Raw genomic sequence first — 15,753 nt, forward strand, 5'->3', positions numbered from 1 at the left:
CAGAAGTGCACAAAACTGTGGCCAACGGCACTTTTATGCACGCCTAAAACAAATGACACCGTGGGATCACAGACCAGACGGCATCAACAGTGGCCTATATCTGCCTCATTACAGGGAATCTTCCGTCATGGGTTCCGGCTGAATCACGTATTTCAGAGATTTACACGGAAACTCTGGTATAAGCGCTTAGCGCAGAGCGCAGGATAAATGTGGGCAGAGCCTTACTGCGATCTTTGGGAGACATAATAAACAAATTAGTAGCAGGTGAAGAATTGGTTTTATTAATTTTTTACGCCGTTCCTAGTGTGATATAACTGATTAGATTCCTTTATTCTTCGGGTCGGTGCGATTACAGAGATACCAGATTCATAACGGGTTTTTATGCCTGACAGCTGTCACACACTAAAAGACGCTTTTTTTTGCAAAATCTAGTTTTTGCATCACCATATTTTGAGAGCTATAATTTTTCCATATTTCGGCCGACAGAGTCATGTTATGGCTTGTTTTTTGCGGGACGAGTTGACATTTTTATTGGTACCATTTTTGGGTACGTGACATTTTTTGATCGCTTTCTATTCCATTTTTTGTGAGGTAACATTAGCAAAAACCAACAATTCAGGAATTGTTTTTTGAGGTTTTTTTTTATGCCGTTCTGCGTGTGGTAAAAGTGATCAGGCAGCGTTATTCTTCAGGTCAGTACGTTTACAGTGATACTACACTTACTGTATTTTTTTTTATGTTTTGGCGCTTTTACACAATAAAACAATTTTATAGAAAAAAATATTTTTTTGCATTGCTTTATTCTGAGCGCTATAACTTTTTTATTTTTCGGCTGATGGAGCTGTATGGAGGCTTTTTTTTGCGGAACAAGATGACGTTTCCAGCGGTACCATTTTTATTTCTATTTTGCTTTTTGATCGCATTTTTTTCCACTTTTTGTTTGGCAATATGATGAAAAAGCATATTTTTTTGCTCCGTTTTTTATTTATTTTTATTACGGTGTGCACAGAAGGAGTTAATTAGTATGACAGTTTTATAGCTCGGGTTGTTTCGGACGCGGCGATACCAAATATGTGTACTTTTTTTGGTTTTGTAAAAATGTACGGATTTATTGGTTTAATATTTTATTTATTTATTTTTATTTATTTTGTGATTTTTTTTAACAGTTTAAAAACATTTTTTTTTACTTTTTTTTACATTTTACTTAGTCCCTGTATGGGACATTAATTTTTATTTTTCTGATCACTGATCTCATGTAATGTAATAGACATATATTACATTACATGAGATCTTCGCTGACTGTTTCACAGTCAGAGTCTCCTGCCTGGCTTCAGCTGCAGGCTGAGCCAGGCAGGACACCATATATGGCAGATCTGGAGGCGGTCATGTGACCTCCAGCTGCCATAGCAACCCCAGGTCCTAGAAGGTATCAGGGGTCGTCAGAGAGGTAAGTAAGACGACCCCCTCTCCTCTGTCTATCTTCTATATGCCGCGATCACTATAGATCGCGGCATATAGAACATAGCATAGGGTTAACATCACTGGGACCTGATCCTATCAGGTCCCGATGATGTTCCCTGTCAGAGCTAACGCTCTGCACCGGAATCGTAGCGCTTGCAGGACCCTGGGGGTCCTGAGCTCTGCGAGACCGCACACCGTTTTTAAACGTCGGCGTTGCACGGAGCCCAGCTAGCGCCGACGTTTATCTACAGTGGGCCGTCGCGAACCGGTTAATAGTAGATGGAATCAATCACCCACAGCCAAAATAAAAATCCTCTTCGTTTCAGATATACAGTAGGTGCATATACTTCGCACTTTTGATTGGTAATTTATTGCAATTCTAGTAGGGCTTTCCTTATTTATTTCTATTTTTTTTTTTTTTTTTTTTTAATATTATTTTTATTTATTTTTTTTACATAAAAAAAATTGTGTGTGTTTTTTTGGGGTTTTTGGGTTTTTTTCAGCTTTTTTTGTTTTCTTAGTGTTTTTTATATATACAATTTATTTATTTTTTCCAATCTCAAGATGACAATTAACTATACAAACGTAGTGTTATCAAACGGTTATTTACTAGCGATTATTAAAGCAAAAACAGTTTCAAATTTGCAATGTTCTTTATTCACAGATGGAATATATAAAATATATACAAATATAGCCTATGGTTTGAATTCACATCGGAAGAAAGGTTTTCGGACTTGAGGAGGGTCGTGCCATTTTAATATATTTATTCTATTGCAAAAAATATATATATATTTTCTTTTTATTTACTACCGTCCCTTTATTTATAATACTTACATATATTTTTCTGCATATCTAAAGGCCAACTATACAAAACATGAATCTATTTATGAATGAATATGAAGTAAATGGGGAATGCAAATGTAAGGCTAAAAATCCAAAATGGTTCCTTTAGAGATCTATTTTACAATCCAATACATTATATTTCTTTGTGAGAATCTCATTTTCTCCTTGGTTGTTCTCTTGGTTTTATTTGTGTATAGAATCCTTTCAATCAATTGTGTATTTCATGTGTATGGCGGTCATTTTTAGGATACTGGCAGGCTTTTTTCTTTTTTTAAATGTAGTTGGGATGGAGTGTTCTCGCAGCCTGTGTGCGGGTGGGAAGGTGTAGACTGTTTGATATAATGAAGTTCAGCTTAATGCCGGGGTACAGAGCCCCACCCCTTACGATACAAATAGGGTATTTACAGCTTGTATATTGTATAGCTCAACATGCACCTGGTGAAGGCTCCTTGAGAGCAGAAACGCGTTGTGCCATTATATGCTACTATATGCCAACCACTCCTCCCTTGAGTGGTTTTTAATTCAAAATAATTTTTATCTTGAATCTATGCGATTTTGAGCAGTTACCTGCGAGCCTATTGGAACGTTTCCACTAAGCTTACAGTGGAGTCTCTAACATTATCCACAGGAGCGCCTCCGGTAAAAATTCTTAAAGAAATAAAACATTTCTTATGACAGTTGAGGCTCCACTTAAAACAATATTCTTCAATCACCAATCAATAACAGAATAATGAATGCGCAGCCATGGAAACCCCAATAACAACCCAGCAGGCAAATTATCCAAAACATAGCAGGAGATGGACTCAGAGTGAATTGTTCCCACTTTAATTGTGAATTCCACCATTATCAGCTGGACAAAGTTCTGGAGTAACAGTGTCAAGTCAATGTCAACAACTGTCCCAAATCCTAATCTGAGGACTAGTCCTGAATCTATGAAGTTAGCAACAGACCTACAATCAATGAAAGCTACCTCTGGTAATGATACCTGACCCTGGACTTGGCCTCTGACTATCCATTTAACTTACTCTTTTGTCTTGATGTACTCTCCTGGCATTTGACCCTGGACTATCTCCTGGCCATGCCACTTGTCTTTCCTCTCTGTACCTCGAGCCCTCTGACCTTGGACCTATTGACCTTGGAGCTACTGACCTTGGACCTACTGACTACCTTTTCTCATGGCTTCTCAGAGTCACATTACAGTTGACCGTTTCCTTTTTTTCACCAGCATGGATCCCATGCACACTCTTGGTGATCACGTGACGAACCTGTTTCTGGAGATTCAAGATCTGGCTGAGAGACACTAAATTCTTGAATCTTCTCAGTCCCAATTGCAGGGCCAGATGACTAGCTTTAGGAAAACTCCCCATAGCTCTTCGCTGCCAGCAGAGATTGTGATGTCTACACTAGTGTTGAGCCACCCCCGTAGTGTTCGAGTTCGGTTCGGTTCGTCGAACACCCGTGTGTTCGCCGAACTGTTCGTCGAACTGTTCGTCGAACACCTTCGAACACCGTTAAAACCAATGGCAGGCAAACAAAAACACATAGAAACACATAGAAAACACCTTCAAAGGTGTCCAAAAGCTGACAAACTGCTCAGAAGACACAACTAACACATGGAAAAGTGACAAGTACATATAGTCATGCGAAAAGAAAAGAGGTGGAGGAGTAAAAGGAGGGGGAGACACAGATATAGGCATGTCATGCCCTTCTAAAATCCAAAAAGTGAGAAGCCGAGACGGCCAGTCCGCTCCTGCCCGTGCCACCTCCGTGTCGCCGGGTTTGAGCCAGAGCCGCGGTGAACCCTGACGGCCAGCCCCCCTCTCCCAATACTGGTGCCTGTCCGCTGGTGGGTCGAGAGAGCCCCCCTGTGGTGGAGGCAGCTCTAAGCTTTTTAATTTAAATTGTCCCTCTAATTTGAATGAATACACTTTAAATCCATTTACAAGGATCTATTGGAGGGCAAGTCTCATGCCAGCAGCCGCGTAATTCCAGCTCCAGTAGCGTCCACTAAAGCTGCTGCAGTTAAAAAACTTTTATAAGGATCGAGCTCGGCTGTCCACCGCAAGGCATCCTAGTGCCAGTCCCAGCCCCTATGCCTTGGGGTGCCTCCTGATGCTCTTCACTAAGTATCCCGTGGTCCCGAAGCATTTCCTTTGAAAAAATTAAGTGTCCAAACTACAGGTGGTGTAGCTTGCTTAACAGCCGGGATAATCCGCTGACTAGCAGACACTGCTACTAGGCACAAAGTATTTCCTGGGCTAGATGCAGTTAAAAATTTGTAAGTAGATACTCTCGTTGGATGCTGAGAAAGCATTCCATAGAGTCTCCTGGCACGCCATATATGATTCTCTTAAAAAGCTTGGGGTAGGGGTCTAGGGGACCCTTTTATAGCCAAAATCACGGCCCTGTATCACAATACGTCACCTAGGCTGAAGATAAATGGAACTGTAGCACCGAGGGCTCGGTTGCTACAGACGTATTGCACCTCACCCAGAGGTGTGATATCTCACTCTCAGATAAGGATGGAGTGTGGATCAGGACCCGACACCTGCATGCATTACACCACATTGCCGTGGGGCAGGGCGACCAATATGCCCCTGAGATGGGCACGACAGTCCCTGTCCCTGGCTGGAGTGGGGGGAGGGAACACTGAGGAAGGGGAACCCTGCAGTGCAGGAGCAGGGAGGAAGCAGTTCCTGGGTGCATTGAGAAGGGAGTATAAAAGGTGGGCACCATCTTAGTTCAGTGCAGAGAAGTCTGAGCAGAAGTGGCAGGGAGCAGGGGCTCTGCATGAGCTCTGCTCCGGAGGCGGGCCTAGTAACAGAGGCCCAGGCCTGCAAGAGGGAGAAGGAAGGAAGAGGAGCGGAGAAGGCTCCAGGAACGAGGAATGAAGGGATCCCAGGGGTGCGGACGGGCGAGTCGCCACCGCACGCCCGAATCCACCTGCGTGGAGGGGTCAGGCCAAAGGGGGAGACCGGTCCCCGAACTAGTGGAGGCAGGAAACGACCCTCAGCTAGAAACCGGAGGCTCTGACATTTTATGTGGCGCAGCCCCTTGCTCCACCCGCTAGGAAGGCACCACATAGGGTCAGGGAAACTGGCGCCAAGTTTACCAAGAGGAGGCCCGAGGCAGCCGGACAGAAGTGTTGGTAAGAAAGGCCAGACAAAGGACACACAAAGGGGGTCCTGTGAAGCGCTCCAAAGTTATCTGGGAGTTGTCTGAGCCCCTCACCTGGTGAGCACAGTACGACGTGGGCAGCCGTTACCTGCAGACGTGGTCTGGATAATAAGAACTGTGAGTAAAGGCCCTGAACTGCATCACTGACTCCGTGTCGTTACTGCTGCTGCCCTGCACCATCACCCCCATCCTCCGCATACACTGCCCTGAGGCTATACTCCTCCCGTGGGGAGTTATGCTACGCTCTGCTGCACCCACAACACCAGCCTCAGCGGTCTGCCCTGTAGCGGCGGTTCACTCTGACCGCAATCCACGGGTGGCGTAGTCGGACATTTAAACATCAAAACCACATAAATAGTTCCGCCACTGGTTTGACCGCCCTGAGCCACGGAACCGGATCGCCGCCACGAAGACTACAACCACCAGCATCCACCAAAAAGGGTCCGGCTCCGGGTGTCCCAAGGCCCAGGGGGTGCGTCAGAACATTTTCATCACCTTTCACAATCACCAATGGGACAAGGCAGGGATGTCCTCTGTCCCCTCTCTTATACATCCTAGTGACGGAGCACCTGCTCTCATCAATTCGCCATAACCCCAATATTAGGTGGATTGAGGTGGGAGGCACCGAGTACAAGTGCTCTCTATTTGCTGATGATGTCCTAGTATATATCACTCAATCACATATATCCATCCCTGCTGTTATGGCTGAAATAGATCACTTTGTTACATGGTAAAATTTTAAAATCAATGCAGCGAAGTCTGAGGCCCTCGATGTCTCCCTCCCTAAATCCATATAGGATTCCATCCAGTCCAACTTTCCCTTTGCCTGGCCCTCACAGGGTATCAAATACTTAGGAATTCCTATTCATAGAGACCTCTCCCATCTATGTTATCTTAATTTTGGGCCCTTTATTGAACAATTCCATACAGACCACGGTTGGCAAGTTAGAACTGTAAGATTCACTACGTGAACCACTGGTGTTTTGTGGAAAAGCACATGTACACCGCGTTCCAAATTATTATGCAAAAAGTGTTTAGGAGTGATAAGGGAAGAATTTGTTTGTTTGTCAGTTAAACTCATTGATGGTGATGTGTGTCAGGGCTCTTTATATCACTGTAAGCAATTGCAGACACCTGTGCTAATTAGTTTGGCAGGTGTGTCCAATGAAAGGCAAGACTACTTAAGAAGGCTCTCTCACATTATTAAGCAGCCTACATTTTCTGCCAAAATGGGAAAGAAAAAGGATGTGTCGGCTGCTGAGAAGCAACAAATTGTGGAGTGTTTAGGTCAAGGCATGACTACAATCAACATTGTGCGATGATCAGGATGAAGTGTCTTGGCAATCAAGAAGTATGTAGCTGATTCACAGTACACACGTGTGCGTGCTGATAAGGGCAAATTGAGGACTCTTTCCTACAGGCAATTACGTCAGGTTGAAACAGCAGCGGCAAAAAAGCCTTGTCATAGCAGCAGACAAGTTTTTGAAGCTGCTTGTGCCTCCAACGTCCCCCGAACAACAAGATGCAGGGTCCTTCAGAGGTTTGCAGCTGTGCATGCGCCATCCTGTCGACCTCCTCTATCCACTTCACACAAGCAGAAACGGCTCCAGTGGGCCAAACATTACATGAAGACTGATTTCAAAACTGTTTTGTTCACGGATGAGTGCCGTGCAGCGCTCGATGGTCCAGATGGATGGAGTGGAGGATGGCTGGTTGATGGACACCCCACGCAAACACGGCTACAGCGCCAACAAGGAGGAGGTGGAGTAATGTTTTGGGCTGGAATCATGGGGAGAGAGATTGTCGGCCCCTTTAGGATCCCTGAAGGCGCTAAAGATGAACTCCATAATGTATGTGGATTTTCTCAAACAGCACTTCCTGCCATGGTTCAAGAAGAAGAACCGTGTATTTCACAGCAAGATCATTTTTCTGCATGATAATGCACCATCTCATGCTGCACATAAAACATCTGCATCTCTGGCTGATATGGGCATAAAAGGGGACAAACTTATGGTGTGACCCCCATGCTCCCCTGACCTCTACCCCATTCAGAACCTTTGGAGCATCATTAAAAGGAGTGTCTATGATGGCGGGAGGCAGTTCACATCTAAGCAACAGCTCTGGGAGGGTATTCTGTCCTCATGCAAAACAATTGAAGCAGAAACCATCCAAAACCTGACAAATTCAATGGACGAGAGAGTTCAGAAGCTCCTTTCGAACAAGGGGTCCTATGTGAAAATGTAACATCACCTAGAATAAAGTTTTGAGTTGAAAACTGTTTGATTTCAGTTTCTAACAACCTGCTAATGCTTATAATTTCAAAAATGACCATTTTTTTGGTCTTTATTAAAATGAAAAGGTTGATCGAAAAGTTTGGGGGATCTAAGAGTGTGGCAACCCAGTAGTCATGATTACTTCGAATTCTGACAATATGAGGGTCATGCTGCAGGTAGTGCAGCAAGAAGGCACTTATGTGTCTTGCGCATCTCGGAGCCCCAAAATTATTTTCCGGGCTAGATGCAGCTAAAAATTATTTTTAATTTTAAATCTGGTGAAGCTTATTATAGATGGCCTAATAGGATCAGTGCTGCACACTGCTACAAAGCCCAAATTATTTTCCAGTCAAGATACAGATAAACATGATTAGTAATTTGAAAGCTTAAAACGGTTGGTAGGGTGATTTTAACCAATCATCAAGCTTTTACTCTCCCCAGGATGACACAGGGGTAGAAAAGTCGTTTCGGATCCATGATTTGTTCATCTTTATGAACGTGAGTCTGTCTACATTATCAGTGGAGAGCCGCGTGCGCTTATCTGTCAGCACACCACCAGCAGCGCTGAACACACGTTCAGACAGAACGCTGGCTGCGGGGCATGACAAGATCTCCAAGGCGTAAGTGGCTAGCTCCGGCCATTTATCCAGATTGGAAGCCCAAAAAGAGCAAGGGTCCAGTGACACAGTCGTGGCTTCAATGTTTACTTGGAGATACTCCTGTACTATCGTCTCTAGGCGTTGACTATGTGTCAGACTTCTTGTCTCCTGTGGCCTTGCAAAGGATGGGCTAAAAAAGTGGTGAAATGATTCCGCAAAATTGATGTTACCAGCAGATACTGTGGTTCTGTTACGGTTTGAGTGCTGAACACTTGACGGTCCCACGGTTGGCAAGTTGGAACTGTGAGATTCACTACGTGCACCACTGGTATTTTGTGGAAAAGCACATGTAAGATTCTGCAACAGTCTCTGCTGATACTCCTGCATGCGTGCATCCCTTTCTATGGCAGGAATAATTTCTGCAAATTTACTTTTGTACCGGGGATCTAACAGTGTGGCAACCCAGTAGTCAGGATTATTTCTAATTCTCACAATTCGAGGGTCATGTTGCAGGTAGTGCAGCAAGAAGGCACTCATGTGTGTTGCGCATCCAGGAGCACCAAGTCCCTGTTGTGTTGGTGGCGAGGTAACAATCATGCTTCCTTCCTCTGTCCTCTCCCCCCAACCTCGCACAACAGAAATGTGATCAAGGTCTCCCTCATCTGATGAGTCTTCCATCAGTTCGTCCTCCACTTCTTCCTGGGCTCCTGCACCTTCCTCACTAGTTTGGCTGCTACCATGCGCCCTGGTAAAACCATCTCCCCCACCCTCACATGCCTGCCGCCTTGGTGTGGCCGACCGTCTGGACCTTGCAGATGTTAGCCCTTCCGCATACAACTCCTCCTCCTCTACTTCCTCCACCTCCTCTTGTGCCACCACCTGACTCCGAATTCTGTTTAACATGTGCTCCAGCATGTAAATCACCGGAATAGTCATGCTGATAATGGCATCGTCAGCACTAAACATCTTCGTCGCCATTTCAAAACTGTGCAGAAGGGTGCATAGGTTCCTGATCTGAGACCACTCCTCCAGCGTGATTTGCCCCACCTCTGAATCTCGTTGGCCCAGGCTATACGTCAGAACGTATTGCACCAGGGCTTGTCGGTGCTGCCACAGTCGCTGCAACATGTGCAGAGTTGAATTCCACCGGGTAGGCACATCGCATTTTAGCCGGTGAAGTGGCAGGCCCAACGACTTCTGTAGAGATGAGCTGCGGGATGCGAACGGCGGAAGTGAGCACACAGCGACCGTGCCCTCTGCAGAAGGCCATCTAGTCTGGGATAGTGGGCTAAAAATTGCTGGACAACCAGGTTCAACACGTGAGCCATACAAGGCACGTGTGTGACATTGCCCCGGCGAAGGGCCGCACCCAGGTTTGCAGCATTGTCGCACACGGCCTTCCCTGGTTTCAGGTCCTGTGGAGACAACCATTCATGAAATTGGTTCTCCAGAGCTGACCACAACTCCTCAGCTGTGTGACTCACATTTCCCAGACATTTCAATGTAAAAACCGCCTGATGACGTTGAGCCCTACTGCCAGCATAGTAAGGAGGTGTGCAGGATCCCTTCTGCGCAGTTAGAAAGCTTGTGGCATGACCAGACAGGCTTTGGGTGCAGGTTGAAGACCGAGAGGAGGTTGAGGAGGCAGAAGCAGTGGAGGAACTTTGACATAAAGAGGATTGACGCACAACTCGTGGGGACGGCAAGACTTGGACAGCAGCCCCTTGTCCTGCTGTCACCATAGTTACCCAGTGCCCAGTCAGCGACATGTAACGCCCCTGTCCATGCCTACTCGTCCAAGTGTCTGTGGTGAAATGCACCCTGTCACACACAGAGTTTCTCAAAGAAGCGGTGATGTTGTGTGCGACATGCTGGTGGAGCGCAGGCACACCTTTCTTTGAGAAGTAGTGCCGACTGAGCATCTGGTACTGGGGCACTGCGACTGACATAAGGTCTCGAAAATCCTCTGTGTCCACCAGGCGGAAAGGCAGCATTTCTGTAGCCAAGAGCTTGCAGATGGTGAAATTCAACCTCTTAGCTTTCTCATGGCTAGGAGGAAATGGTCTTTTACTTGTCCACATCTGAGGGACCGAGGGCTGGCTATTGTGCTTAGACGGGGTTGATAAGGGTGTCCCCGGCAAACTGCCGGTCTGTGAGGAAGATGCAGGCGGACATGTTAGGTTGCCTTGATCCAAAGGTGGTGCTATCGATGTCGGACAGCGCTCAACACCAGCTGGTGTTACCACCTCCAAAGAAAATGATGACCTGCCAATCACGCTGGCTGTTGCGGGTAAAGAGGTGGCAGGTCTGCGCCCCAAAACAGGTGTGACTGCTGTCCCCCCAGTCACAGAGGATGAAGAGGCCGCGGATGCACAAGATATGGCAGACGGTGATTGGCCCGGCCGGCTAGGCCGCATTGTAGCACACTGAGCTTCCCACTGCAACTTATGCTTCATGTCCATGTGCCGGTTCATGCATGAAGTACTCAAACTATGTATTTTTTGGCCTCTACTTAGCTTTTGCTGACAAATGTTACAGATAACACGAGTTGGGTCATCTTTATCGATCTGAAAAAATGCCCAGGCTATGCAAGGCTTAGCACCCATGCGACCTGAAGAGCCACCACGACTTGTGGTGAGAGGCAGAGTTGTGTTTGAGGATGCAGTTGTTGACGTGCTTCCAGTACTACGTCTCTGTCCAGGAAGGCGCAACCTGACCTCGTCGTCACTAGCATCTTCCTCCACCTCCTCTGCTGACCTCATCTCTTGGCTGACTGTGGGTTGACAGTAAGTGGGATCTCCGACCTCATCATCATCACCCTGTGCGTTATCACACCCGTCGTCCTCAGAGCCAACCTGTTCCTGCCCTGACAAAAAACTAAAGTTGTCGCTCCAATCAGGTATTTGAGTCTTATCATCGTCTTCCTCATTGTCTCCACCAACAGGAGTTACAGTTTGGGAATGAGGGTCTACATTATGGTCAGAACCTTCTGCGTCTGGTCCTGGATCCGACTCATAAAGATTCTGGGCATCAGTGCAGATCATTTCCTCATCTGGATTCACAGAAGCGCTGGAGTCGACCTCTGATTCCCAGGCTATAGTATGAGTAAACAGCTCTGCAGACTCAACCATCTGTTCTACCTCATACTCAGACGGGCAGCTGGAGATTTGGGAGCTGTGAGGAAGCAAGTGCGATTTGGGTGACACCTTTGAGGACTGGAGTATTTGTGATGTTGAAGTTGATGTGGAGGAGAGCCCACTTAAAGGAGCACTTGATATCCGTTGAAGCACCTGCTGTTTTTGTGCCTCATCTGGAATTTGTAGCGATTGGCGTGGCCGTAAGAAAGGGATCTTATCACATTGTCCGCTAAAAGAAGTAGACATTTTAGTTTGGCTGGAAGATGGTCTTTCTTCTGCACCTACCCCACGGACACAACCTTTTTTCCCCTTCCCAACACGCCTATTCCCCTTTCCACCAGCAGCAGGCCTTTTTCCACTCATTTTGGTGGTTAACTAATTCACAACTCTGGAGTTGTTTGAACAAAAAAACAATGGATGGTAACCGAGCAGAGCTGAGTGGCCAAACTGTGGTATTAGGCCAAAACTATTGGCTGGGCTAGATGCAGAAAAAAATTATTTTTAATTTGCAACCTGATGGAGGTCAGTATAGATGGACTAATAGAACAAGTCCCACACGCTGCTAGAAGCCCAAATATTTTTTCAGAGATAAATGAAGAAAAAAATTATTTTTAATTTGCAACCTGATGGAGGTCAGTATAGATGGACTAATAGACCAAGTCCCACACACTGCTAGAAGCCCAAATATTTTTTCAGAGCTAGATGCAGAAAAAAATTATTTTTAATTTGCAACCTGATGGAGGTCAGTATAGATGGACTAATAGACCAAGTCCCACACACTGCTAGAAGCCCAAATATTTTTTCAGAGCTACATGCAGAAAAAAATTATTTTTAATTTGCAACCTGATGGAGGTCAGTATAGATGGACTAATAGAACAAGTCCCACACGCTGCTAGAAGCCCAAATATTTTTTCAGAGATAAATGAAGAAAAAAATTATTTTTAATTTGCAAACTGATGGAGGTCAGTATAGATGGACTAATAGACCAAGTCCCACACACTGCTAGAAGCCCAAATATTTTTTCAGAGCTAGATGCAGAAAAAAATTATTTTTAATTTGCAACCTGATGGAGGTCAGTATAGATGGACTAATAGACCAAGTCCCACACACTGCTAGAAGCCCAAATATTTTTTCAGAGCTAGATGCAGAAAAAAATTATTTTTAATTTGCAACCTGATGGAGGTCAGTATAGATGGACTAATAGAACAAGTCCCACACGCTGCTAGAAGCCCAAATATTTTTTCAGAGATAAATGAAGAAAAAAATTATTTTTAATTTGCAACCTGATGGAGGTCAGTATAGATGGACTAATAGACCAAGTCCCACACACTGCTAGAAGCCCAAATATTTTTTCAGAGCTAGATGCAGAAAAAAATTATTTTTAATTTGCAACCTGATGGAGGTCAGTATAGATGGACTAATAGACCAAGTCCCACACACTGCTAGAAGCCCAAATATTTTTTCAGAGCTAGATGCAGAAAAAAATTATTTTTAATTTGCAACCTGATGGAGGTCAGTATAGATGGACTAATAGACCAAGTCCCACACACCGTTAGAAGCCCAAATATTTTTTCAGAGCTAGATGCAGAAAATTTTTTTATTCAATTTGTAACCTGATGGAGGTCAGTATAGATGGACTAATAGACCAAGTGCCACACACTGCTAGAAGCCCAAATATTTTTTCAGAGCTAGATGCAGAAAATTTTTTTATTCAATTTGCAACCTGATGGAGGTCAGTATAGATGGACTAATAGACCAAGTCCCACACACTGCTAGAAGCCCAAATATTTTTTCAGAGCTAGATGCAGAAAAAAATTATTTTTAATTTGCAACCTGATGGAGGTCAGTATAGATGGACTAATAGACCAAGTCCCACACACTGCTAGAAGCCCAAATATTTTTTCAGAGCTACATGCAGAAAAAAATTATTTTTAATTTGCAACCTGATGGAGGTCAGTATAGATGGACTAATAGAACAAGTCCCACACGCTGCTAGAAGCCCAAATATTTTTTCAGAGATAAATGAAGAAAAAAATTATTTTAAATTTGCAACCTGATGGAGGTCAGTATAGATGGACTAATAGAACAAGTCCCACACGCTGCTAGAAGCCCAAATATTTTTTCAGAGATAAATGAAGAAAAAAATTATTTTTAATTTGCAACCTGATGGAGGTCAGTATAGATGGACTAATAGACCAAGTCCCACACAACGCTAGAAGCCCAAATATTTTTTCAGAGCTAGATGCAGAAAAAAATTATATTCAGTTTGCAACCTGATGGAGGTCAGTATAGACGGACTAATAGAATGATGCTATGCCCAAAAGATTTTACTTCACTAGGTGCAGTAAAAAAATTGGTATTCTATACACAGGTGGTATATCTTGCAACACAGATAGGCTACTCCACTGACTAACACACTCTGCAATAGGCCAAAAAGGATTAGCTTTGCTAGATTTAGCCAAATGCTGTGAAAAAAACTTGCACAGCAGTGGCACAGACCTGCCTGGCAAAAACTGATAGGAACTGATGTAACTTAGTCCTGAAAAGGACTGCAATTACAATTAGTCTTTACTCCCACAATCTATCTATTTAAGAGCACAGACCTGCCTGATAAAAGTCGTAGGAAATGCTGTAACCTAGTCCTTAAAAGGACTGCAATCACAACTATTCCCTACTCCCAAGCTATCTGTATATTTGTGCGAAAATTGGCTTGAAATTAACAAGGTATAGCGCACACAGCAACAGCGGTGCCGTCTAACACGCAGCTGCAGCAGTGAGAAAATGGTGGCGACGGGGAAAATGGCTTGGTCTTATAGGGCAAGGACATGTGACATACACTGCCAATCACACATGCCCTTGCTTGTGTGAAAAAAAGCACTTCGCTCCGTGTGTGCGCTGCTGATAGGCTGACAGATTGCACCTCCCCACTGCAAATGCGGGAAAGAGAAAAAAAAATGGAGATCTTCATTGTTCCTGCAGAGATCCATCCCCTGCCCCTCCCCCCGCCCCGCTGTACACTCAAACTGCGTATTAACATTAATTTTCATCATTACTGAGAAAAAATCCAGTTATGATTTTGGTGCACGAACAGTTATCGAACATAACCTCGAACAGCCGAATTTTTCTCAAATTGTTCGTGTTCGCCGATCGGCTCGAACACCGCCCAAAACAGCTCGAATTTGAGATTGGCGAACAGTTCGAGTAGAACAACGCTCATCTCTAGTCTACACCTTATGACTTTCAGGGGGTCTCCCCCGAACCCATAGTGACCTTCCCATATAAATATTCGGGGGAAAGAAACCAGTTTAAAGTCATCAACTGTAGTCATAGGCAACGGGGAAATACGGTGTGAGATGGCCCGGCTATTAAGGGACGGAGGAGGCTTTTTTTTTTCTCTTTTTAATTCTGCCTTATATGCTAGTCATTATACAGGAAGGAATGGTTTTGAACATTTTTTTCCTGTAAAATCCATTTTATCTTCAGTTTTGTATGTTTAATTGTCAGTCTATAAAAGTGGAGGAAAACTCTTGACAACATTGTCCCCAACATCGACTTTGGAGTCAGAGATGAGTCCAGGCATCTTCCCCATGCTGTTTCCATTCCATGTGAGCACTGCTTTCACCCATTTCAGCAATTTTTTTCCCTGCCTCCCCAACCCTCCTGTTAAGGTCTTCCGGAAAAATGTGCGAGTTTCCCATTGACTTAGATTATACACGGTACTCAAGTAGAGCCCGTCTGAGCGTTCAACATGCTTGATTTGAGCACTAGAGTATTTAGTGCTGGATCATCACTAATCCTAATATATTGGAGCTGTGCAACCAATGGAATTATAAATGAGGCTGAGGCAGACCTAAGCATTGGTCCTGAAATATTTGGGGTAAGACCCCTGAAGATTGGTAATTTGTAGAGCACCAGGTTCTGAAAAATTTAAATGAGAAATGACTCTTGTAAGTGATACATTTTCTGCTTGTCACCTATTATCTGAAACTGGAGAGCTCTAATCATCATGAGATGGGTGGAAAAGCAATGAATCAGGTCATTAATACTTTATTCAGCTGAGATGTTAAACTTTATTTCATGTATTAATTATTATAATGGCTCACAATCTAATTATTGATATTGTTGTGGCTCACATTCTAAACTCCCTATCCGTCTGTTTTTATAGTGCGGGAGGAAACCGGAGAACCCGGAGGAAACCCATGCAATCACGGGGAGAACATACAAACTCCTTGCAGATGTTGTCCTTAGTGGGATTTGAAACCA

This window comes from Phyllobates terribilis, unplaced genomic scaffold (assembly GCF_046119375.1).
Source record: "Phyllobates terribilis strain yellow unplaced genomic scaffold, ASM4611937v1 Scaffold_373__1_contigs__length_1865987, whole genome shotgun sequence".
Lineage (NCBI taxonomy): Eukaryota > Metazoa > Chordata > Amphibia > Anura > Dendrobatidae > Phyllobates > Phyllobates terribilis.